This window comes from Arvicola amphibius, chromosome 11, assembly GCF_903992535.2.
Source record: "Arvicola amphibius chromosome 11, mArvAmp1.2, whole genome shotgun sequence".
Lineage (NCBI taxonomy): Eukaryota > Metazoa > Chordata > Mammalia > Rodentia > Cricetidae > Arvicola > Arvicola amphibius.
In genome coordinates, this window is record NC_052057.2 from 56,553,556 (window position 1) to 56,579,603 (window position 26,048).

A 26,048-nucleotide genomic window follows, 5' to 3' on the forward strand; every position below is an offset into this window, starting at 1 on the left:
CAGCTAAAAAGTAATCCTTTTACTTAATTGTCTATTTAACTTGTTGACATAAAATTGACCATTGCACTTCCTTATAATTCTTTCCTTTTCTTCAGTTTTCACAGTCTAAAAACTTCTCTCCTTGACAGTAAGTGGGAGCTGGATGCTTTCCTTTCACCCACTTCAAACTTTCACATCTGCTCCAAGAAGCAGTTAAAGTCTTTCAAAATATTAGATGAGTAAAAGTCATAAGTAAATTGCTTTCCACAGTTATATTTCATACAAGTTGGAACTAATATTGTCCTTGACATTTATAAAATTATTGGGTTAATCTGAATGTTAGGATTCTTACATAATTCTTATTTCTACACACTCCTACTCAATCCCTGTATCTATGTGTCTTTGCACATTTAGGGTTTTCTTTAAGCAATGATCTAGGCTTTTTTCTTTAACTAGATTTAATAAGATGTTTGCGATAAAGGTTTGAAAATTTTTCCTAAGTTCCCTTTTATTGTTCTGTCCTTTCAGAGAGAAGAGGATGTGGCCCAGATGGGAAATGCCTTCCAGAATACAATGAACCCTCAATTCTGCTTGTTTCCTTTTTGTTCCAAATGCTTGTTCTTCCCTTTAGGACTCCCTCTCAGGGACTAAACTTATACAGTGAAACAGGCTGTTTTCATTTTTGTTTTGCCAAATGGAAATTGATATGCTATAACATTAATGTTTACAGTAAGGTAGAAGCAAAACAAACAAACAAACAAAAAACCAAACAAAACAAAACAGGACAGCCAAATGGTCCAAAAAGCAATTTAAAGCATTCCTGGCAAGGATATCTTTCTAGACTATATTGAGTATTGAGATTGTATCACTCAGCTTTTGGAGTTCTCCATTTATTTCACAGTTATGTACATGAACTGATAACTCCATTTGTAAAACTGAATGAGCATGTATTATTCCCTGCTTCCTAAGGAGAATCACATTTTTGCAACCTCAAAGAGCTGACACATGTGAGCATTCAATTCATTCTAGGAAAAAAAAAATGTCATGGATGTAAAAGTGACCAAAAAAAAGCATCCTGACTTCAGGAAGCTTATAGTCTAGTGAGAGTATATAAATATAATTAAAATTTGATAAATTATAAAGCAAAATAAATGTGATTAGTACTTTGGAGAATAAAGAAAAAGTAATAAAGTAGGCAGAAGTGAGGGCACTACTTTTCAATGTGAGAATTGTTTCCCAGTAAGAGTTATTTGCACAAACAACTAGATGTATTTTCCTGATGTAGCTCACCCATGGAAATCATACCATCATAGGTTTCTACTTCAAAGTCTTCTGTGATACACAGGATCTGCTCTTCTGCTGGGTCAAATGGCCTGCTGTCTCGTACCATTCTTCCATGTCTAACACCTCTACACATTCTTGCCCCCTTTCCAGTCCTCATCAAATATCTTTCCATGTGCTTACTGTGGAAGATGTGCTTTCCTACCAAAGAACATGACATTTTGAAAAGGCATTTGGCTTCCATCATGTGTATATTATAATAGATATATATCCTCTGGAGAATTTCCCCATTTCAACAGGTCCTCCTTACTGTAGCGCAACTCATTCTGGAAGAAGGTACTGGTTTCTGTTATTATCATGATTTAATACTACCAGAGTGAATTGTTTTTTCAGTTTTTAAGAAAACTCTCACTAGCTTTAAAAAGACTGTATTTAATTGGCAGTTGTTAAATTCAATACTTTTATGTACAAATAAAAATATCATCATTGTTTTAGTTCCCTTAGAGAATGTTTTTATTATAATTAAAAAGAATATCTTCAAAATCTGAAGATTAGAGAACCACTCATGTCATTCTTTACGAACTTATATTATCAGAAGTTATCTGTGGACAAAGATTATTTTCATCACGGATAAATTTTTTTTCCATTCAAAAAATTTACACTTCCTCCCCTCCTCCCAATCCCCTCCCGTTCCCCAACTCACCCTCTTCCCTCCCTCTCCCTCCTTAAGAGAGGGCAGGGAACCCTACCCTGTGGGAAGTCCAAGCCCCCCCTTACACACACACACATCCAGTCCTAGGAAGCTTTGCATCCAAATAGACAAATACACCAGGGTCTCAGAAAGCCAGGACATGCAGTAGAAACAAGTCTCAGTGCCTTTATCAATGGCTTCTCAGTCAGCCCCCATTTTCAGCCACATTCAGAGAGTCCGGTTTGATCGCATGCTCATTCAGTTCCAGTCCAGCTAGATTTGGTGAGCTCCCATTAGAACAGGAACACTGTCAGTGGGTGGACCAACCCCTCACAGTCCAGACTTCCTTGTTCATCTTTCCCCTCCTTCTGCTCTTTAACTGGACCTTGGGGGCTCAGTCCGTTGCTCTGATGAGGGACTTGATCTCTATCTCCATCTATCCCCAGACAAAGACTCTATGGTGATATTCGAGATAATCATCAGTGTGATAGTGGGGCAAGGCCAGTTCAGGCACCCTCTTCTCTGCTGCCCAAGGACCTAGCTGGGGACATCCCCATGGACACCTGGGATCCCCTCTAGAGCCAAGTCTCTTGACAACCCTAAAATGGCTCTCTTAATGTAGATATCTTCTTCCCTGCTCCTATATCTGCCCTTCCTCCATTTCCACCCGCCACCTCCCTCAAGCACTCTCCAGTCTTTCCCTTTTCCCTTCTCTCTTCCCCTTCCCTTTCCCCCAACCCTACTCCCACCACCACCCCCATGCTCCCAACTTTTGCCTGGCAATCTTGTTTGCTTCCAATTTCCAGGAGGTTCTATATATATGTTTTTCTTTGGGTTGACCTTGTTATTTGGCTTCTCTAGGCTTGTGAACTATAGGCTTGATGTCCTTTGTTTATGGCTAGAATCCACTAATGAGTGAGTACATTCCATATTCATCTTTTTGGGTCTGGGTTTTCTATTTCCACCCATTTGCATGGATAATTTTATGAAGCTGAAAATAAGATCCCTTCAATTTTCGAAATATCCCTTAAAGTGCAGAAAGGTTGGGAGTGGCATTTTTTCCAGAGAGATGCTGAAAGAAAGACATGGACATTTGGTCAGCATCTCGAGCCTGGTTGTGATCCTCACAATAGCAAATCCTCAGAACCCTCAGCAACTGATGTAATTGAGAGTGAGAAAGTAAGCTGTCCCAAATCACAAACCTATTGACTGGAAAACTTGGCATCAACCCTGGCCTATGTGGGTCTAATGCCCAATAGTTTATATCATAATGGAACTCAAACTAAGCTCATTCTAAATATTAGTTATTATAGAAATACAAACTACGAAATCTTGCTAACCAAAGAGCACTGAGTTATATGTGATTTTTAAGTAACTGAGTCCACTTAGGTGCAAAACAAAGTCTCTTCCAGGACAAAAGACAGAAAATCTTTCTCCATATTATCTTATGAAATAATTTTAAAGTTTTTTTCTCAGCATTTTTTAGGGAACACAGCAAAGTGCCTTCAGCATATTTTGAAATCATGACAAGTACACCAAGTGCTGAGATTAACACAGCAGTGAAAATCTAAGACTGGAATGTAAGTCTCATTTGTAGTCCAAAGTTTTCCAAGAAGTGGCTCTCCTACCAAGTTACAAATAAGAAGCTGATGTGAAAGCCAGCTTCGTTATTATGAATGTCAGACCCTGATGGGTCCCCAGGATTATGATCTCTACACAGAGTATTCAGTTTTGTTCTGAGAACTGTTTCTCAACCACACACACCAGCCCTATCATAGAGCAGACATCTTGAAAAATCACACCCATGATCAAGGAAAACAGAGGCCAGATTTTGGATAACGTGTAATTCACAGAAAAAAAAAAATCACAACAGGTGAAACACTAACTTATGGCTGTTGTGAGATATCTGTCATTTGTATTAATGCCGTGGCTGTATAATGTGTCTTCGGTTCCAGAGCTATTGGAGGATATGGTGTTAAAAAGTCCTCTGAGATGTTGAGCATATGATACAACAGAGCAGCAGCAAGTGGAGGCTTGTATAGCTTACTTTGGCATCGTCTTTGTAAATGAGAAAACATCTAAACGATGTATATGTCCCATGCAGTAATGAAACCCAGGATCATATTGAATGCAGACTACCCTTACGGTACACCTGAAGTGATACCTGTCGTGCAGGTAACAGAAATCCATGGTTAAGTGCGCCTCAAGAAACGGTGTTAGAGAGAACACGGTTCTGAGACAAGGGGTAGGAGCCAAGAAAGTAAGGCTGTTGCTGTTTACCGTAGCCACTAAACTTCGTTTGTAGTTATATACCAGCTGTGGCGTTTATGTAGGAACAACTCCCAAGGATACATTGTTCCTCTCTGTAGCCTTTGCGCTTAGCGCAGACCTACCATGCTCAAATTTGGTAACCTGTGGAAGACTACAGCGAAGGATCAAGAGTCCTAACCTCAAGTTGACTACAATTGACTTAAAGATGAATTTCATCTTGGTTAAAAGATAACAATAAATAAGTAATTAAATATATAGGCCTCGCTAATATTGAGGGAGATAGTCCCATGCAAAAGTCAGAAGTCTCCCAACCTTCCTTTTTTTACTTTGTTATCATCGGCAGGCGAAAGAGAGAAAGCAAACAATGCCTGTCCAAGTTTGCTTTACTTTAACACTAAGTGGGAAGCAGCCTTGCCTGCCAGGCCCTGTCCTGTCTCTAAGGGCCTTTCTGGCTATCTATGCTTTGCTCTGCAGACAGATGAACAATTTTAGCAGCCTGTTTCGGTGCCTGCAAAGCACAAGTCATTGCAACCTTTTTAAAGGCAGTCGGAATGGTGAATATTCTTTTTGAACTCGCCCTGCCTTTCTTTCCCTTCAGCCACAATGGAATCAGAGTTCTAAATAAAGTGCTTACATGTGTTTTTAAACAGCCAAATTCACCTTTGTTTACTTTGCCTCCAGGAATATTTCTGGCTGGGAGCTCTGGAGCTTCATTTATGGGTAGCTCAGTTAAGGCAGGCCATGACACGCTTCCAAGATGACCTTTGGGCAGAATTCAAAAGAGCTGCTTCGAATTCTTTCTAGCAGCAAAGAGGGAATAAATAAATACAATTTTGAAAGTAAGTGTGGGTGAGATGTAAGAGTCATATCTCCTCTGGAATGGGAAGGGATATAAATACATAGGTAACTATGCAGATCTCCATCTCAGGTATTTGTTTACAAGGAAAGGCTTGGATGCCTCAAGTTCACATACTTTATTGCTAGCAGGGTTATTTTTCTGAAGTCAGATGCCAACGTATAGCTTTTCTGTTTCCATCTTCTGTGCCTCCCATTTATCTATCAGTGTACTGATTCATTCCCATTTATAAGACTTGGGGTCCTGTGTAATTTTGCAAACCACCTCTAATCCCTCTGATGCATACTCTTTTATTACCACATAGAAATTGGATTCATAGCTGGCATGTCTCTGCTTCTGCCCTGTCTATACCCTACCATGTACTATGTCTTTTTCCTGCTCTGTAAATCTGCCCAGGTTAAAAATTAAATAAATAAATAAATAAATAAATAAATATTTTAAAAAGAATGTGGTATGATGGTGATTGCAGGTGGATCTTCTGGAGATTTTATGTAGTGTTCCTTTCTCTCAGAATTTGCTGTCATGACAGCAATCTTAGGCTAGCTTGGTGAAGGATGGTATCCAAATGGAGGACAGATAGCCATCCCAGAATATACTTCCTTAGATACACAATCTACCAGTTCCAGGCTGCTAATTAAAGACACATCTTTGACGGTCTAAGTAGAATGATTTCACAGAGAATATTCAATCATTTTAAAAAACACTACAATAGCTTCTGCCTTGTAAACATGATAGGCTGGCAAACTGGTCTCATCTCTTCTAAGAAGACCAAGAAGACTGAAATCTTATGAAATGTCCTGAAAAGGTTGAACAAAGAGCTGCCTCAAAGTTCTAGCAATTATGATTTAAAGTCCCAGGTGCATAATTTTTGTGGTGACATAAGTTTTCAGATCATTTTGTTAAATACCAAAGACAGTTTCTGAATCATATGATCACAATATCTGTAGTGTTCAAAGATATGGCCAAAATATTTTCTAGTTGGTTGGCCTCAAATTTTTGTATTTCATAAATTCCCTGCTTTTTCTATAAGACTTCATTCTTATTAGTCTATGGAAAATCCTCTACTAATGCCTTTCTTACCTTTTTTCCCCGTTTGTCACAATCTTTTTCTTTCTTACCCCCATCTGTTGTCCCTGAGAAAACAGGGTGGTAGGATTGAACCATTTCTATTGTCTGACACCTCTTTTTTTCTTTTCTGTGTCTTCTTTGGTTCTGAATAAAGAGAGAAAAATGTTTAACAAACCAAAATCTACAGATTTCCTTTAATATTATTAACAATTCCACTTCACCTATTTCTTCTCAGCAGGTAAACAAAGAAGCAAAGAAAAAGACAACACAAAAATCATCCAGTTATACCATCCTAACTCTCTTTGTCTTCTGCCTTCTCTCTTTTTTCTCTCTTAATATTTTTATTTGTTTCTTAACTATCCATTCCCATTTGAAGTAAAGGGTGTTTTAATAGCTTTTTTCATACACACTTTTTTTTGGTTTAGTCTTCTCCCTCCTCTGCTCACTCTTTCTGCTTCCCTCAGTTGCTACCATTTAGCTCTCATGTCATATGTATTCTTCTGTTCTTTACCCCAACCCTTTCTTTGAAATCAATTTTTTGCACTTTTGTGATCCCCTTTCTAGTTTCATGCCCTATACATATGTCACCATATACATACATATACATAAACATATCTAGGATTCACATATGAGTTAAAGCAGGTTGTACTTGTATTTCTGAGTGGACATCTAGGCTTATTGCTTCATAGTTTTTGTTAAGAAGGTAGCAATGAATATGGATGTGCAAATATATCCATGGCAGGACTTAGAGGTCTTTGGGTATATTCCCAGGAATGTTACTTCTGTGGGTCAGATGATACTTCTATTTTTAATTGTTTTTGAGTAATCTTCATTCTGATTTCTATCATGGTGCCTCACATCTCTCACCAACAATGAATAATGATTCACTCATAATTCTCCACCAGTTCATCAAATCATAGAACATTCCAATCAATAAATGGGCTAAAAAACTGAAGAGTCAGGTCTCAAAATGAACAAAAAAAGTCAATAAGTACTTTTTAGAGTGCTCAGCCACCCTAGCAACCAGAAAGATGCAAATTGAAACTATGAGATTTCACCTTTCTCTGTAACTTCTCCCCCAGAAACAAGGGGTCAGCCCCACTAACTCAAGTTGCTCCCCTTTGGTTCACTCTTCTACACACTGACTCTTGCAGTCCTCCTCCTCTGCTTCTGTGTTCTCAAAGGTCAGCAGTTATCTATCAGTTGCAAAACCCAGCTAGTGCTTGCCAGCCTTGCTCTGGCTGACCTCCAGCTGCTTTCTGTATGATACTGACTTCTATCCCACTTTCTTTGTCACTCAGACCCTTTGATTTCATCTACTGACTTTCTCTCCTGGGTCACTCAGTCTTCATTAACATTTTTATTCAAAGCCTCAAGGAAGCTACTTAGACCTATCTTTGACCTTTTAGATTACACATCCTGAACCACCCCTTAGCTTGTATAACATCTGAACTCTTGATTGTCTGACTTCAACTCCATCTTCATTGCATAGGCTCACAAATTTCTATATCTAGCTCTCCAAAGCACCACAAAAGTACAGCTGGATTATTTTGTCTCTCTTCATCCTCTCCTTTCTGCTCTTTCTTCAATATTACCTTTCTGGATAAATGAATTTATGGAAATTTAAACCATATTTGTTTTGCTTCGGTAAGCTGAGCATTACTGCAACAGTCTTCCACCCTTTTCATTAAACTTAACCTATGCTTTACAATTCATCACATACACTACCAACACTGCATTCTAACAGACAACTTGAAAGTTACCTCCTATTCAGAAAGTTTCAGCATCCCTCTTGATTTCTGTGGAATACACACTATGTAGAAACCATGAGTCCCTCAGCAGAACCTCACCAGACCCTGGCTTCATTTCTCTCAAGTTAGCTCACCCTCATATTCATGACCCAGAAACTTCAATATATTTAGAGTTTTAGATGCTATGTCATTTAGGAGTCAAACAAATGAAACAAAACAAGAGTCATACTAGCTTCATGACTGAGAATATTTAGTGTAAGGAGAAGAACTCATGACTGGAATTGACTCTGTTCCTGAGAGGATAAACAACCATTCCTAGGGTATCAGTAACTGGAGGAGGCACAAAAAAGGAACAGGTCCCTTCTTTCTCTCCTGACTTCCAATCTCCCTTTAGAGACTCCTAAATATCTATCAAAAAAAACTCCATGTTTTACCAATAAGGAGTCCTGTCTCTCACTGTGAAAGGTATGGGGGGTGTTATTTCTTTTCTAGGCTCTTGAACAAGAAGCTTCTGTCAAAACCAATGGTTCTCAACCTGTGGCTCACAGCTCCTGACATCTGTCCCCCAAAATATTTACATTATGGTTCATAAAAGTGGCAAGATTACAGTTATGTAATAGCAACAAAAATAATATTGTGGCTGTGGTTCACCACAACATGAGGAGCTGCACTAAAGTGTTGTGGAATTAGGAGGGTTGAGAACCACTTAGCTAAACCATCATCATTTCCCAGGATTTTATTTATTGAGCAAGTGAGGCAAAAGGAAAAGGATAGTGCAAAATCCATTTCAAATATGACTGATAGCAGTGGATTGCAGTGGTAAGGGGCAATATTTCCAGGAGGTGGTAATGGTGGCTAGCCCCAAGGCTACCAGTGGCAGGTCTGCCACGGAAGGTGTCTAGTCGCAAGAGACAGCACCAAGACACATTCCCTCCTTGTTTTCTGTTCTTTTCTGAACTTGGGTCTTCAACTTCTTTAGGATTCTGAGAGTCACAATAACTTTTTTAAAAAAATATTTATTTATTTATTTATTTATTATGTATACAGCATTCCTTCCATGTATGGCTACAAGCCAGAAGAGAGCACCAGATCCCATTACAGATAATTGTGAGCCACCATGTGGTTGCTGGGAATTGAACTCAGGACCTTTGGAAGAGCAGGCAATGCTCTTAACCTCTGAGCCATCTCTCCAGCCCCCAACAATAACTTTTAAAGACATTCCAAGTCAATTGGCAGTGAGATCTACTGCTTCCACACAAGCTATCATGTTTACTGTAGCCAGATACTTTTTAATATCTCCTGTCTTTGTAGCTTTTCCCTTACTCATGAAATTCCTTCTTTTCATGTGCTTACTTATTCACAGTTCAGAAATACCTCTTTTGCTCCTAGGCCCATTGTAGTGATGTTTCATTTGTATTTTAATAAATAAACCTTGCCTGAAGTCCAGAGAGTAAAACAGCTGCTCTGATCAACCTTATAGATCAGGCAGTAGTGAAACACACCTTTAATCCCAGTAGCCACACTAGTTTGCCACAGAAACCTGGCTATAGTGGTACATGTCTTTAATCCCAGCTCTAGAGAGAAATATAAGATGGGAGGAGACATCTCTCAGACACAGTCTCAATTTGAGAATTCCTGGAAGCAGGATCACCATTTTGAATTGAGGTAGAGGTGAGAGCCAGTGGCTGGCTGTTTTGCTTTCCTGACCTTCAGGTTGAACCCCAATTTCTGTCTCTGGGTTTTTATTACTTGTTCTACAGCCCATGAATCCACTGTTGTTAAAAAATATATTGTCATGTTAGCAAACTTATTGCACTCTCATCATAGATTAGCATGCTTCCTCTAGTAAGATTTTTTCCCCACGTCCGGGTAGTACGTATATAGTCTCAAGTCTGGAGTGTCACTGGAGCTCTAAAAATTGGTTGAATAAGTAAACAAATGATTTTAAATTGATTTTCATTACTCATGTCTAGTTGGTGATGCCTAGGTATTTTATTTCACTGGATAAATCATTATAAGTAGTAAAATATCACTCTCCTTTGAGGCCAAAGCACCCATTAATCTCAATGTATAACTTTTAGAAATACTTCAAAATTACCTGTTGGATCATATTCATGTTCAAAAAACTTCTAGTATACAAATTTGGTTAATATATCCAAATATTACATATAAGTTACATTTACTAACTAAAATATAAAATCAAACCATCATCATGCAGAAAACAACTTCTTTGCACAATATTTTATGCAGTATAATTTATGTTACTATGATGCTCATACAGAGCATCTATCTTAATGCTCTTTCTAATAACAGACGGCAAACTCCTATATTCACAATTTAAGTACTTATATCTTACTTATTCTGGTAGTGTCCAAATAGAGAGAGAAAAGGGAGGAAGGTATGAAAATAAAGAGGGAGGGAGGAAGAGAAGGAAAGAGAAACCCAAGAGGTGTTTTATTTTTCCAAAATGTCAAGGCAAAATGAGAAAAAGCTATCCTGCTGTAACAATGCTGTGCACGATGTGCATGTCTGTGATCCCAGCACTTGGGAGTTCAAGGTCTCCTTTAGTTAAGTTTGAGTCTAATCTGGACTACACGAGAACATGTCAAGACAGACAAACAAATTTATATAATTGTGAATTCCAGAACACAATCCGAAGAGCTGACTCCTAGGCTAAACATATTACATTGTTAGTAACAGGCTTTCATGTATGCCCAACTCTGGAATCCACACTGATCTTTTTAAATCTAAAAAGTGGGACTCATTGTTTCAATGGCATCTCATTTAAGAAAAGTAAATAGGCCATGTCTTAAGTGTCTTCCAAAGCTCCATATATTAAAGGCTTGGTTCCCCATTAGGATATGGTAATGCCTTTAGAATCAGGGCCTGATTGGTAGTTTCTCTTCACTGGGCGTGCTCTTGAGAGGCAGATGGGTTCTCGCCCCCCCCCCCCCCCCCCCCCCGTTCTCTTATGTCTTGGCCACAAATTGAGAAGTTTTATTTTACCAGCAGACCCCATCACACTGAACTCCCTCAAAACACACTCCAAGAAATGAGGCCAAGATCCTGGACTTCAGCCTCTGAAACTGTAATCCCAAATAAACCTTTGTTCTTAAGAAAGTCTCTACAATTTGCTATAATGGCAAAAAGCTAGGCAAAAAAAAAAACTAGTACATTTTATCTTCAGTAGCTCATCAACAAAACACTCACTAGAAACTGAGTATTCTGGAAACGAAGGAGAAAAATACAGAAGCCCTGTTAGCTACTACCAAAATGAACACAATGAAGTTAAGTTCTAAAAGAGTTGGTTCTTTACAAATATAACATGGTGTCAAGTTGAGAGGTTTTTTTTTTTTTAATTATACATTTTCTACCTGGGATTTATCTCAATATCCCTCAAGGAACTGAGGAATTGAGGACTTCAGCCAACTGAAACATATAACTTTTCAGGAGCAGGTACAAGGGAGCAACTTCCGAGAGAGCAGGCCTGAGCCAGGGGCCTCCATCAGGTCAGGCCTGAGCCAGGGATCTTCACTGGAGCAGTTACAAGGGAACAACCACTGAGGGAGCAGGCCTGAGCTAGAAACCTCTGCCAGAGCAGGTCTAAGACAGCGATCTTAGCAGGAGCAGCCCCAAGCAAGCAATCACCATGAGAGCAGGCCCGAAGGAATAATCTCCATGATTGCAAAGCTATCCCCCACCCAACACCAATAAACCTCCAGGGACAGCCTCCAGGAATGTTGTAGGAGGCTGCAAGTTCATTTTCCTACCTGCCTTCCACTTGTTCATTTCCCTGTCACCCAGACTCCCAAAATAATCATACAGAAACTGTATTAATTAAATCACAGCTTGCCCAATTACTTAAAGGTATTGCTAACTAGCTCTTACATCTAGAATTAACCCATCTCCATTATTATATATTTTAACACGAGGTTACCGGTTTCAGTGTGCCTGTCTCTGGTGTTGGAAACATGGCTTCTATCTGATTCCGCCCCTTTCTTCCAGCATTCAATTTAGTTTTCCCTGCCTAGCTCTGTTCTGCCCTGCTCTGCTTAACCAATTATATTCACAGCATACAAAGAATAATCCCACATCATGGGAACATTGAGTGACCTCCAGGGTGACAAGAACCATGGCTTTGATTGCACCTCAAATAGCAACCATCTGTGCCTTGGATTCACTGGCACCTGGAAGACTGATTACCAGAGACACAGCCAAAACCACACCAATCAGAGGAAAAGATGGGAAGACAAAGTAATAACACACTCAACACCATAAAGAATACACGACACCAACAAAAAAGTGGTTCCACAACAGCAAGACTTGAACACCCAAATATAGATGAAGCAGAAGAAAACCTCCTAAAAATAACTTTAGGAGAATGTTTGAGGACCTTAAAGAGGAAATGAAAAGTTTCCTCAAAGAAATGGAAGAAATCACAAACAAAAAAATTAAAAGAAATTAACAGATTCCTTGAACAAAATGAAGAAAAAGCAATCAAATAGATCAAAGAAACTATTGAAGACTTGAAAACTGAAATAAGAAACAGTAAAGAAAACATAAACCAAGGGAATTATAGAAATGGAAAAGAAAAGAAAATGATCAGGAACTACAAACACAAACATAAAGAGTAGAATACAAGAGATGGAAGAGAGAATCTTAAGTGCTTAAGATACAATAGAGGAAATAGACTCATTGGTCAAGGAAAACATTAAGTCTAACTAAAGTTTAACACAAAATATCCAGGAAATATGGGACACCATGAAAAGGCAAAACCTAAAGATAATAGGGATAGAAGAAAGAGAAGACGTCCATCTCAAAGCAGAGAAAATATATTCCACAAAATCATAGAAGAAAACTTTCAAACCTAAAGAAAGATATGCATGTGAAGATATAAGAAGCTTACAAAACATCAAATAGACTGAATCAAAAAAGTCCAATTGCCACATAATAATCAAAACACTAAACATAGGGAATAAAGAAAAATATTAAGAGCTGCAAAGGAAAAAGGTCAAGTAGCATATAAAGACAGACATATCAGAATCACACGTAACTTTTCGTAGGAAACAATCAAAGCCAGAAGGTCCTGGTCAAGCATTATGCTACATTAAGAGACCACAGATGCCAGCCCAGACTACTATATCCAGCAAAATTTTCAATCACCGTAGAAGGACAAAACAAGACATTCGATGACAGATTTAACCAATACCTCGCTACAAACCCAGCCCTACACAAAGCACTAGATGGAAAATTCCAACCCAAGGAAGTTAGCTACATCCACAAAAACACAGACAATAGATGATCTCACAGCAGCAAATCCCAAAGTGTAACATGGTGGGCTTGCTTGTTGGGGTTTCTGTCCTGCCTGTTTCCCGCATTTGTTAAGTCTCAAGGAAAATCACACAGAGGTCTCCCTAAGTTACAAACTGATTGGCCCATTAGCTCAGGCTTTATATTAGCTCTTATAACTTATATTATCCTTTATAACTTATATTATCTATGTTAGCCACATGGCTAGGTACCGTTTTCAGCAGGGCAGGTCACATCCTGCTTCTTAGGTGGTTGAGACAGGACTGCAAGAGAGCTTTCTTCTACCCAGAATACTCCTGTTCTCATTGCCCCACCTTTACTTCCTGTCTGGTTTTCCCGCCTATACTTCCTGCCTCACTACTGACCAATCAGTGTTTATTTAAAACATAATTGACAAAATACAGAATTGTTCCACACCAACAAAGAAGGGAAAACACACACAATAACATAACCAACAACAAAACTAAAATAAGAGGAACTAGCAATCAATGGTCATTAAAATCTCTTAATATAAATAGACTCAACTTAGCCTATAGGAAGAAACAAGCTAACAGATTTGATAGAAAAACAGAATCCATTCTCCTGCTACATACAAGAAACACACCTCAACCTCAAAGACAATCTTCACCTCAGAGAAAAGGGTTGGGAAAATTTTTTTTCCAATCAAATGGATCAAAGAAACAAGCTAGTGTAAATATACTAATATCTAACAAAATAGACTTTAATCTACTATCAATCAAAATAGACAAAGGACAATTCATATTAGTTACAGGAAAAATCCAAAAGAGAAAAATCTCTGTATTGAACGTCTGTGCCCCAAATACAAGTGCCTCTTATGTAAAAGAAGCACTATTAAAGTTTAAATCACACATTAAACCTCACATACTAATAGTGGGAGACTTCAATACCCCACTCTCACCACTGAACACATCTGTCAGATGAAAAATTAACAGAGAAAAAGGGAATTAACAGATGTTATTATGCAAATGGACTTAACAGACATTGGGAGAACATTCCATCCAAACTTAAAAGAATATACCTTTTTCTCAGCACCACATGGAACCTTTTTGAAAATTGGCCAAATACTAGGTAACAAAGCAAACCTCAATAGACAGAAAAAAATTGAAATCACCCCATGTATTTTATCAGATCACCATGGCTTAAAACTAAAATTCAACAGCAACAGTAATTCCACAAATCCCACAAACACATGGAAATTAAACAATGCTCACCTAAATCATCAAGGAGTCAAGGAAGAAATAAAGGAAGAAATTAAAGACTTCCTAAAATTCAATGAAATAGACCACACATTATACCCAAATTTATGGGACACAATGAAAACAGTGTTAAGAGGAAAGTTCATAGCACTAAATGCTTACATAAAGAAGCTTGAAAAGTCACAGAAGAGTGAGTTAAGAGAACATTTGAAAACTCTAGAACAAAAAGAAGCAAACTCACCCAGGAAAACTAAATAGCAGGAAATAATAAAATTGAGAGTTAAAATCAACAAAATAGAAACAAAGAAAACAATACAAAGAATTAATTAGACATAAAGTTGGTTCTTTGGGAAAATCAAAATAGACAAACCTTTATCCAAACGTACCAAAAGGCAGAGAAAGAATATCTATGAATTCAATGCAATCTCCATCAAAATCCCAACAAAATTATTCACAGATCTTGAGAGAACAATAATCAACTTTATATGGAAAAAAAACAGGATAGCCCAAACAATCCTATACAATAAAGGAACTTCCAGAGGCATTATTATCCCTGACTTCAAACTCTATTACAGAGCTACAGTAATTAAAACAGCTTGGTACTGGCATAAAAACAGAGATGTCAACCAATGGAATCGAATAGAAGACTTGATATTAACCCACAAACCTATGAGCACCTGATTTTCAACAAAGGAGCTAAAAGTATACAATGGAAGAAAGAAAGCATCTTCAACAAATCATGCTGGCATAACTGGATGTTAACCTGTAGAAGAATGAAAACAGATCCATATCTATCATCATGCACAAAACTCAAGTCCAAATGAATTAAAGACCTCAATATAAATCTGACCACGATGAACCTGATAGAAGAGAAAGTGGGAAGTAGACTGCAACACATGAGCACAAGAGACCACATCCTACCTATAACCCCAGTAGCACAGACAACAAGAGCAACAGTGAATAAATGGGACCTCCTGAAAGTGAGAAGCTCTGTAAAGCAAAGGACACTGTCATTAAAGACAAAAAGGCATCCTACTGAATGGGAGAAGATCTTCACCAACCCCGCATCAGACAAAGGTCTGATCTTCAAAATATATAAAGAACTCAAGAAACTAGACTATAAAATGCTAATTAATCCAATTAAAAAATGGGGTACTCAACTGAACAGAGAATTCTCAACAGAAGAAGTTCAAATGGCCATAAGACATTTAATGTCATGTTCAATTTCCTTAGCGATCAGGGACATGCAAATCAAAACAACTTTGAGATACCATCTTACACCTGTCAGAATGGCTAAAATCAAAAACACCAATGATAGCCTATGCTGGAGAGGGTGTAGAGTAAGGGGAACAGTCATCCATTGCTGGTGGGAATGCAAACTTGTGCAACCTTTTTGGAAATCAATGTGACGGTTTCTCAGGAAATTGGGAATAAACCTACCTCAGGATCCAGCAATACCACTCTTGGGAATCTACCCAAGAGATGCCCAATCATACTACAAAAGCATTTGTTCAACTATGTTTATAGCAGCATTATTTGTAATAGCCAGAACCTGGAAACAACCTAGATGCCCCTCAATGGAAGAATGGATAAAAAAAAGTGTGGAATATATACACAGTAGAGTACTACTCAACGGAAAACAAAAAAACAAAAAACAAAACAAAAAAATGACACTTTGAATTTTGCATGCAAATGGATGGAAATAGAAAACACTATCCTGCGTGAGATAACTCAGACCCAAAATGATGAATATGGTATGTACTCACTCATTAGTGGACTCTAACCATAAACAAAGGACATTGAGCCTATCATTCACAAACCTAGAGAAGCCAAATAACAAGGTGAACCCAAAGAAAAATATATATAGAACCTCCTGAAAATTGGAAACAAATAAGATCGCTGGGCAAAAGTTGGGAGCACGGGGGTGGGGTGGGAATGGGGGAAGGAGAGAGAGAGAGAGAGAGAGAGAGAGAGAGAGAGAGAGAGAGAGAGAGAGAGAGAGAGAGAGAGAGAGAGAGAGAGAGAGGAAAGAGAAGGGAAAGCTTGGGGAGAGCTTGGGGGGGTGGGAGGGTGGAGATGTAGGAAAGGCAGATATAGGAGCAGGGAAGAAGATATCTACATTAAGGGGAGTCATTTTAGGGTTAGCAAGAGACTTGGCTCTAGAGGGGTCCACGAGGATGTCCCCAGCTAGGTCTTTGGGCAGCAGAAGAGAGGGTGCCTGAACTGGCCTTGCCCCACTATCACACTGATGATTATCTCAAATATCACTATAGAATCTTCATCCGGCGACAGATGGAGATAGAGACAGAGACCTTCATCAGAGCAAGGAACTGAGCTCCCAAGGTCCAGCTGAAGAGCAGAAAGAGGGAGAAGAAGAACAAGGAAGTCAGGACCACGAAGGGTTGGTCCACACACTGAGACAGTGTGCCTGTTCTAATGGGAGCTCACCAAATCCAACTGGACAGGGATTGAAAGAGATGAAACTGGACTCTCTGAATGTGTCTGCCAATGGAGGCGGACTGAGAAGCCATTGATAATAGCACTGGGACCTGTTTCTACTGCATGTGCTTGATCTTTGTGACCCTAGTCCATTTGAATGCACACCTTCCTAGGCCTGGATGGAGGCGGGAGGGCCTTAGACTTCCCACAGGGCAGGTTTCCCTGCCCTCTCTTAAGGAGTGAGGGGGAGGGAGGAGGGTAAGTGGGGGAGTGGGAGAGCGAGAGGGAAATGGGAGGAGGGGAGGAAGTGTAAATTTTTAAATGGAAAAATAGAAAAAAAAAGAATGAGATGTTAGGACCTCCCTTCTTAGAAAAGTCAGTCTATGTAGAGTCACTGCAACGTCATATGACCAGAATCAGGACCTCGAGGGGTGCGCCCACCCACTGACGGTGGGGCTGATCTAATGGGAACTCACCAAGGCCAGCTGGACTGGGACTCATGGAGCATGTGATCAAACCGGACTCTCTGAACAGTGGCTTACATGGAGGGCTGACTGAGAAGCCAAGGATAATGGCACTAGGTTTTGATCTTACTGCATATACTGGCTTGGTGGGAGCCTAGTCTGTTTAGATGTGCACCTTTCTAGACCTAGATGGAGTGGGGAGGACCTTGGACTTTCCACAGGGCAGGAAACCCTAACTGCTCTTTGGACTGGAGAGGGAGAGGGAGAGGAAATAGAGGGAGGGGGAGGGAAGTGGGAAGAGGGGAGGAGGGGAGGAGGTGAAAATTTGTAGTAGTATTAGTATTATTATTATTATTAGTAGTAGTAATAATAATAATAATAATAATAATCGAAAGAATTCCAGGATTAGACATAAAAACAAATTCTATAAAGATAGAAAATATAAATATTGTATTATGCCAGAATTTGAATAATAACTGCAACAGCTTTGGCCTGAGAATCTGGTATGGTTATTGTAATAATTAAGAGTTAATTGTACACTGCTAGGGACATGGCAGTCTGCCAGGGCTGGCTTGGAAATTTCGTTTTGGGCTAGTGTCTCTGTAGCCATAAAAGCTACTGGCCTCAGAACAGGCTGTCATATGCCTCTAGAGTCTTAAAAATTTGGTTATGGGGTTAATGAGTAATAATGATTATAAATGATTTATCAATGTTTATCAATGTTGATCAAACTCGAGGGGTAAAGACTGTAAAAGATAACTCTTCTGCCTTGTTTTATCAATGATGACTAAAAGATACGCAAGAGGAAATGAAACACATGTCTAAAGCCAAAAATAGTATGATGTGTTTTGGAACAACATGACTCTATCCCTGCTTACTAAATTCTGTATAAGTAAACACTCTGGCTGCTGGTCAGTTGGGCTGTAAGAGTCTCCCTGTCACTGTGCCTCACGTCTTCCTGACACTTTACGACATTTTACGTCCTCTCGGGATCTGTCAGTTGCAGGGGTTGGCTCCCAGTAGAGCCTAGTCCTCGTGTCCCTTCTCTTGCTGTGATAAAACATCCAAACAGCTACTTAAAGGAGAAAGGGCTTCTTCGGCTCACAACACCAGGCGACGGTTCATCCTTTATGGAAGTCAGGCAGGAATGGGACATCTCCAGCTGAGAGCATAACTATTCTGCAGTGTTTGATTGGAACATTCTGTAGATGTCTGTAAGTCCATATGATGTTTCTCTGTTTAGTGTTCATTGGGATGACCTCCCAATGGTGAAAGTGTGATGCCGAGAAAGTCCTCTGCTATTGTTTTCCTGGAACGATTAGTCTGTGTCTTTACATGCAGTAGTGTTTGCGCCCTTAAGCTAGGTGTGCTGATATTCCCTTAATCCCATGAAATGATCTTTTTCAACTAATTTTAGCTTAAGGTTTATTTTGTTGGTATTTGCTTGGAATGCCTTTTGTTTTGTTTTGTTTTTGTTTCTTCAGACAGAGTCTTTGTATATTATGTAGCTCAGTGTGCTGGGTAATTTTATATCAGCTTGATACAAGCTAAAGTCTTCTGAGATGAGGGACTATCAAATAAAAAAAAGTTTCCATAAGGTCTTGCTGTAAGATATTTTCTTAATTGGTGATAAATGAGGAGGACCACATCATTGTGGGTGGGGCCATCCCTGAGCTGGTGCTCCTGGGTTCTATAAGAAAACAGGTTGAGCAAATCACAGGGGAAGTAAGCCAGTAAGCAGCCCTTCCATGGCCTCTGCATCAGCTCTTACCTCCAGGTTCCTGCCCTGTTTGAGTTCCTGTCCTGACTTCCTTCTGTGATGAACAAAGCTGTGGAAGTGTAAACCAAATGAATCCTTTCCTCTCTAAGTTTCTTTTGTCATGGTCTTTCATCAGAATAGAAACCCTAAAAAAGACAGTCTCAAAAACTAAAACAAAGAGTCCCCACAAAGTATCGAAGAGTTATGAAAGTGGAAAAGATGATAGGCGAAGCAGAGATGGCAGAGCAGTTAGGAGGTGCACAGAATAATCATAATGCATATTCTACTTATATGAAATTATCAAAGAAAAAGCTCAGTAATTTTTTTAATCCACAGGCTAGTCCATTAAGATTTAACTTGAAATATAACTTGGTTACAATTTCTCCCTTCAAATCCAAATCCAGTCAGAACCCAGTGAAGGGCCAACAGAAAGTCAACACCTTTTGTCAGATCTTCAGGCTTTGGAAGAAGGACACCCATGCAGTGACTTGACTTAGAAATGTCCCCAGTAGGCTCATGTGTTTGAACATATGGTCCTCAGTGGGAAGCACTCTTTGGAGAGATGATGGAACATTTTAGATATGGAGGAAGTACACAACAGGAGGTGAACTTTGAGAGATGATAGTCCTTTCCCACTTCCCACTCTTTCTCTCTCTACTTCATATTTTTGGTTGAGGAAGGGATCTCTCAGGTTCCTTCTCTGGCTGCCTATTATTGTGTCTTTCTCTCCACTACTGACTCACCCTCTGGAACCATAGCCCAAGTAACTTTCCTCTATAAGTTTCTCTTGGTCACAGTGTTCTATCACAGCAACAGAAAAGGAACCAGTAAATCCTGCCTGAACTATTCACCTCTAAGAGTCTCATCTGGTTTTGAGTCAGGGTCTCACTTAGTAGCCCAGGCCATCATCAAACTCGAATTAATCCTGCTGTGTCCTGACATTATGCTCAAGAACTTCCACCTTGATTTTACATAACTTTTAAACAATTCTTTTACTATCAAATGTGGGAGATTGTATTCAGGTTTGGTTTTGATATTTAATATTATTGTACTGGCTATTATACAGATAATATATAAAAATGTTTAGTACAGCGTTTGTCATATGATGCTCTATCTATTAATATAGAGAATATACATAAGTTCTATATGTGACTTTAGTGTTTAAGTAATAATAAATATTATTCAGTGTTAATAAAATAATGCAGAAAAGTACATTGAAAGTAAGCATTACCCCCACTCCCCCCATAAATTACTATACACAAATACATGACAAAATGTATAACATGTGAATATACCATAAATGTCACATATGTTATACACAATATGTATTTACCTTAATAATATACTATAGAACCCTTTCTTTGTTAAAATATTTTCCATTATCTATTTTGCTTTTGAATCATTTTCTCATCTTGTAGACTTGGCTGGTCTTGAACTTACTATGTAGACCAAGGTAGTTTCAAACTTTCAGAAATCAATCTATCTACCTCTGTCCCCTAACTGCCCACATGCTTGGCCTCATTATCTGTTTTAATGACTACATAGTGTTCCATTTTGTATATAGTTAACTAATTTCTCATTCACATACTTATTTTTTAAATTTTATAAAATTAAACATACAGTTCTTTTTGCTTCTATTCTTTAAAAACTTTATTATCCTTCTTCTATTGTAGTAGGAACAATTAATCCTAAGTCTCCTCTTGAAAAGACTAAAAGCGTACAATATATTACAGTTGGTGTTTTTGATTTTAGCCATTCTGACAGGTATAAGATGGTATCTCAAAGTTGTTTTGATTTGCATTTCCCTGATCGCTAAGGAGGTTGAGCATGCCCTTAAGTGTCTTTTGGCCATTTGAACTTCTTCTGTTGAGAATTCTCTGTTCAGTTGAGTACCCCATTTTTTAATTGGATTAATTAGCATTTTATAGTCTAGTTTCTTGAGTTCTTTATATATTTTGAAGATCAGACCTTTGTCTGATGCGGGGTTGGTGAAGATCTTCTCCCATTCAGTAGAATGCCTTTTTGTCTTAATGATAGTGTCCTTTGCTTTACAGAGCTTCTCAATTTCTCTTCTATCAGGTTCAGTGTGGTTGGATTTACATTGAAGTCTTTAATCCATTTGGACTTGAGTTTTGTGCTTGGTGATAGATATGGATCTATTTTCATTCTTCTACAGGTTGACATCCAGTTATGCCAGCATGATTTGTTGAAGATGCTTTCTTTCTTCCATTGTATACTTTTAGCTCCTTTGTTGAAAATCAGGTGCTCATAGGTTTGTGGGTTAATATCCAGGTCTTTTATTTGATTCCATTGGACGACGTCTCTGTTTTTATGCCAATACCAAGCTGTTTTCATTACTGTAGCTCTGTAATAGAGTTTGAAGTTTGTAGATGGAGCAGTGGGGCTGTGTCCTGCCACCTGGCTAGCTTTACACCCAAAATAATTACATGGAAACTGTATTCATTTAAACACTGCCTGGCCCATTAGTTTCAGCCTCTTATTGGTTAATTCTCACATCTTCCTTTAACCCATATTTAGTAATCTGTGTAGCACCATGAGGTAGTCGCTTACCAGGAGAGATCTTAACCTGCATCTGTCTTGGAAAGGAGAAGCATGGTGACTGACTAACTTCCCACCATTCTGTTCTGTCTACTCCACCCACCTAAGGGCCAGTCTATCAAATGGGCCAAGGCAGTTTCTTTATTAACCAATGAAATCAACAGATAGATAGAAGACACACCTACATCATTTCCCCTTTTTCTGTTTAAACAAAAAAGAAAGGCTTTCACTTTAACATAGTAAAATTACATATAACAAAAGTTATCAAGCAAGAATTACAGTTACAGTATTTAGATATATTTTATCTTTTATCATAACTAAGGAAAGCTATAACTATCTATTTATTCTTCAACTCCATCAAAGACTCCAGAAGGATATAGTACTACCTAAGTAAACAAGAAATATGCAACTTTCAAACTCTAGAAATGACAGATACAACTCGCTGCCTGGACAGTCACCCAAAGTTCCTCTGTACTGTTGGGGCATCCATCTTCATTCTTCAGGCCCATAGTATCCAGCAGATATTTCCATGAAGCAGGAAATTCCAAAGGCAGTTCAGTCAGTATCTGTTGTGTCCTGCAGAATGTCTCGCAAACTCTTTTATGAATCAGGAACCTGGAAAGACCATCTCACCTTTAGGCAAGTTCAGCAGTCCTCTCTCTGTGGGTTCTTTGTGTCCAGTTTATGCCAACAGTCCAGGCAAGAGCAGTTTCTTGCCCAAATGGCTAATCAAATCCATCAGGAGCCTCTTCGATGCCCATCTTCCTCTCGAAGTAGATTGATGCTTCAATGCAAATTATTCATATCTATATCATATCCCCCTTTAAATGTAAAACAACATTTATAAACAATATTTGGGAATATGGGCGCAGTTTTTTCTCTCCAAATTGCTTCCTGCTGAACGGGGGTGCTGTTAATCAGATCTTTTATGGTGTAACCGGTGTGCCAGGTTCATCTCAGTCAGCAGTTGAGTGAAGTAACTTTTTGAGGGTGTTCACAGCAACCTTTCAGGAGGGCGTGGTCTATCATACCATATTGGGATAGAAGCAATCCACAGGGTGTCATCCTCTGTGAAAACAAAGAAGACCCTCTTTTCCAAAGCATCATGTTCTTAGATCCAAATTCTGAAGTCATACCCTTATGATATCCATTCTGGTCAAGCCTGGCAGCCCATGTAATGAAATGTCTCTCTGTACTTAGCTCCTTTACAGTCAAAAATTTCAAAGAAAACACAATAAAATACATAAAATACATAATTCAGACTCTCTGTGAATTTTCCATTTTTACATGGCTTATTTTTACTCTATCACTTTACTTTATTCTGTCTCTTTAAAGACTTTACCCTTTTTTAAGGCATTAACTTTATTTTCTATATTTTTCCTCTCTCTCAAGCCTATGTACATTCATCCAACATTGTGACTCATTTCAAAGTCTTTTATGTCTGAATCTGTCCTATTGTGAATCTGTGATTTTTTTTTTTACTATCCAGGAGCACTTCTTAAATGTTAAGCACTATGTAGAGGTAATACAGTAACGCCTGTGTCCTGCCCAGTCTAAACCTTAACTGCGCTGTTATTATGGTAATTACAATAGATCCTGCCTGAGATCAGCACAGTTCAGCATGGCGGAACAGAGCCAGAGGCACTCCTGCCTCAGTCATTTGGTGCCCCTGAGCCGCACACAATTCCAGGCACACAGCAGTCCACATTGGAGCCGCACTCAGCAGTTTAATTCTGAGACTGAGCGTGCAGCACAGAAACTCTTTTCATCCAAGTTACAGCCAAATCTGACAGGCAGAGCACTGTGCAGCCTGGAAACATCTTTCTGTATGGCAGCAGAAATCCGCCATGCTCTCCCGCCTGACCAAGTCTAATTCCAGGCAGGAAGAGCTGAGCCAAGGGCATGGTCTCAGCTACTTTCCTCCCAATCCAATCACAACATCCCAATCCAACACAAACATCCAGTCCTATAAAAGCCATTGAAATACTTTAAAGCCAGAGTTTGCACTGGCAGCACAGCACCAGGAAGCCACGTTTTAAAATGACTCAGCTTTTTCTCTGAAGCTATTGCCGAAACAGTAAATCTCTCTAAGGCACATCCAGGAGAGATCTTAACCTGCGTCCATCTGAGAGAGGAGAGGCATGGCGACTGCTTATGGCGACTGCCTGAAGCGTCTGCCTCACTGCCTTCTACCCAGCATTCTGTTCTGTTTACTCTGCCTACCTAATTTTCTGTCCTATTAAAGGGCTGAGGCAGTTTCTTTTTTAACCAATGAAATTAACACATAGACACTCCTCCATCAGAAGTCAAAGATGCCTCTGGAAGTTCCTTTATTGTATAGGATTGTTTTGGCGATCCTGAATTTTTTGTTTTTCCATATAAAGTTATTATTGTTCTCTCAAGGTCTGTGAAGAATTTTGTTGGGATTTTAATGGGGACTGCGTTGAATTTATAGATTGCCTTTGGTAGAATTGCCATTTTTACTATGTTGATCCTACCCATCCAAAAGCATGGGAGATCCTTCCATTTTCTGGTGTCCTCTTCAATTTTTTTCTTCAAAGCCTTAAAGTTCTTGTCAAATAGATCTTTCACTTCCTTCATTAGTGTTACCCCAAGATACTTTATGCTATTTGTGGGTATCGTGAAAGGTGAAGTTTCTCTGATTTCCCCCTCTGTTTCTCTATCCTTTGTGTATAGGAGGGCTATTGATTTTTTTTGAGTTGATCTTGTATCCTGCCACATCACTGAAGGTATTTATTAGCTGTAGGAGTTCTTTGGTATAGTTTTTGGGGTCGCTTATGCACATTATCATATTATATATGCAAATAACAAAAGTTTGACTTTTTCCTTTCTGATTCGAATCCCCTTGATCTCCTTATGTTCTCTTATTGCTATTGCTAGAACTTCAAGCACTATGTTGAAGAGATACAGTGAGAGTGGACAGCCTTGTCTTGTTCCTGGTTTTAGTGGAATGGCTTTGAGTTTTTCTCCATTTAATTTGATATTAGCTGTTGATTTGCTGTATATTGCTTTTATTATATATAGATATGATCCTTGTATCCCTAACCACTCCAAGACCTTTATCATAAAGGGGTGTTGAATTTTGTCAAATGCTTTTTCCGCATCTAATGAAATGATCATATAGTTTTCTTCTTTCAGTTTATTTATATTATGCATTACATTGATAGATTTTCATATGTTGAACCAGCCCTGCATCTCTGGGATGAATCCTACTTGTTCATAATGGATAATTTTTTGATGTATTCTTGGATTTAGTTTGCCAGTATTTTATTGAGAATTTTTGCATCGATGTTCATGAGCATGATTAGTCTGTAATTCTCTTTCTTGGTTGAATCTTTGTGTGGGTTTGGTATCAAGGTAATTGTAGCTTCATAAAAAGAGTTTAGCAATGACTCTTCTGTTTCTATTATGTGAAACACATTAAGGAGTATAGGTATCAGCTCTTCTTGGAAGTTCTTGTAAAATTCTGCACTAAAACCATCAGGTCCTGGGCTTTTTTTGGTTGGGAGGTTTTTAATGACAGCTTCTAATTCCTCATGACTTACAGGTCCATTTAAATTGTTCACCTAGTCTTGATTCAATTTTGGTATATGGTATTTATCTAAAAGCAAGTCCATTTCTTTTACATTTTCCAACTTTGTGGCATATAGGATTTTGTAGTAAGACCTAATGATTCTCTGAATTTCTTCAGTGACTATTGCTATGTCCCCCTTTTCATTTCTGATCTTATTAATTATCATGTTCTCTCTCTGTCTTTTGATAGGTTTGGATAGGGGTTTGTCAATCTTGATTTTCTCAAAGAACCAGCTCTTTGTTTCATTGATTCTTTGGATTGTTTTCTGTGTTTCTATTTTGTTGATTTCAGCTCTTAGTTTGATTATTTCCAGTCTTCTACTCCTCCTTGGTGAGTCTGCTTCATGTTCTTTCTCTGTCTTTTGATAGATTTGGATAGGGGTTTGTCAATCTTGATTTTCTCAAAGAACCAGCTCTTTGTTTCATTGATTCTTTGGATTGTTTTCTGTGTTTCTATTTTGTTGATTTCAGCTCTTAGTTTGATTATTTCCAGTCTTCTACTCCTCCTTGGTGAGTCTGCTTCTTTTTTTCTAAAGCTTTTAGCTGTGCTGTTAAGTCTCTAATGTGAGTTTTATCCATTTTTTTTTAATGTGGGCACTTAGTGCTATGAACTTTCCTTTTAGCACTGCTTTCATAGTGTCCCATAGGTTTGGGTATGTTGTGTCTTTATTTTTGTTGAATTCAAGGAAGACTTTAATTTCTTTCTTTATTTCTTCTCTGACCCAGGGGTGGTTCAGTACTTGACTGTTCAGTTTCCATGAGTTTGTAGGCTTTCTGAGGGTAGAATTGTTGTTAAATTCTTTATTCCA

At 38.6% G+C, this 26,048-nt stretch overlaps 1 protein-coding gene across 1 annotated transcript in view; it reads left to right on the plus strand.

The window, feature by feature from the left end:
- Positions 1–18,301: 18,301 nt before the first annotated feature.
- Ca1 (carbonic anhydrase 1) overlaps positions 18,302–26,048 on the plus strand; it is a 78,244-nt gene continuing 70,497 nt past the window's right edge. The window contains exon 1 of the mRNA XM_038347850.1: positions 18,302–18,541. The gene's annotated coding sequence lies outside the window, so the exon portion shown is untranslated. The remainder of the gene's footprint in view (positions 18,542–26,048) is intronic.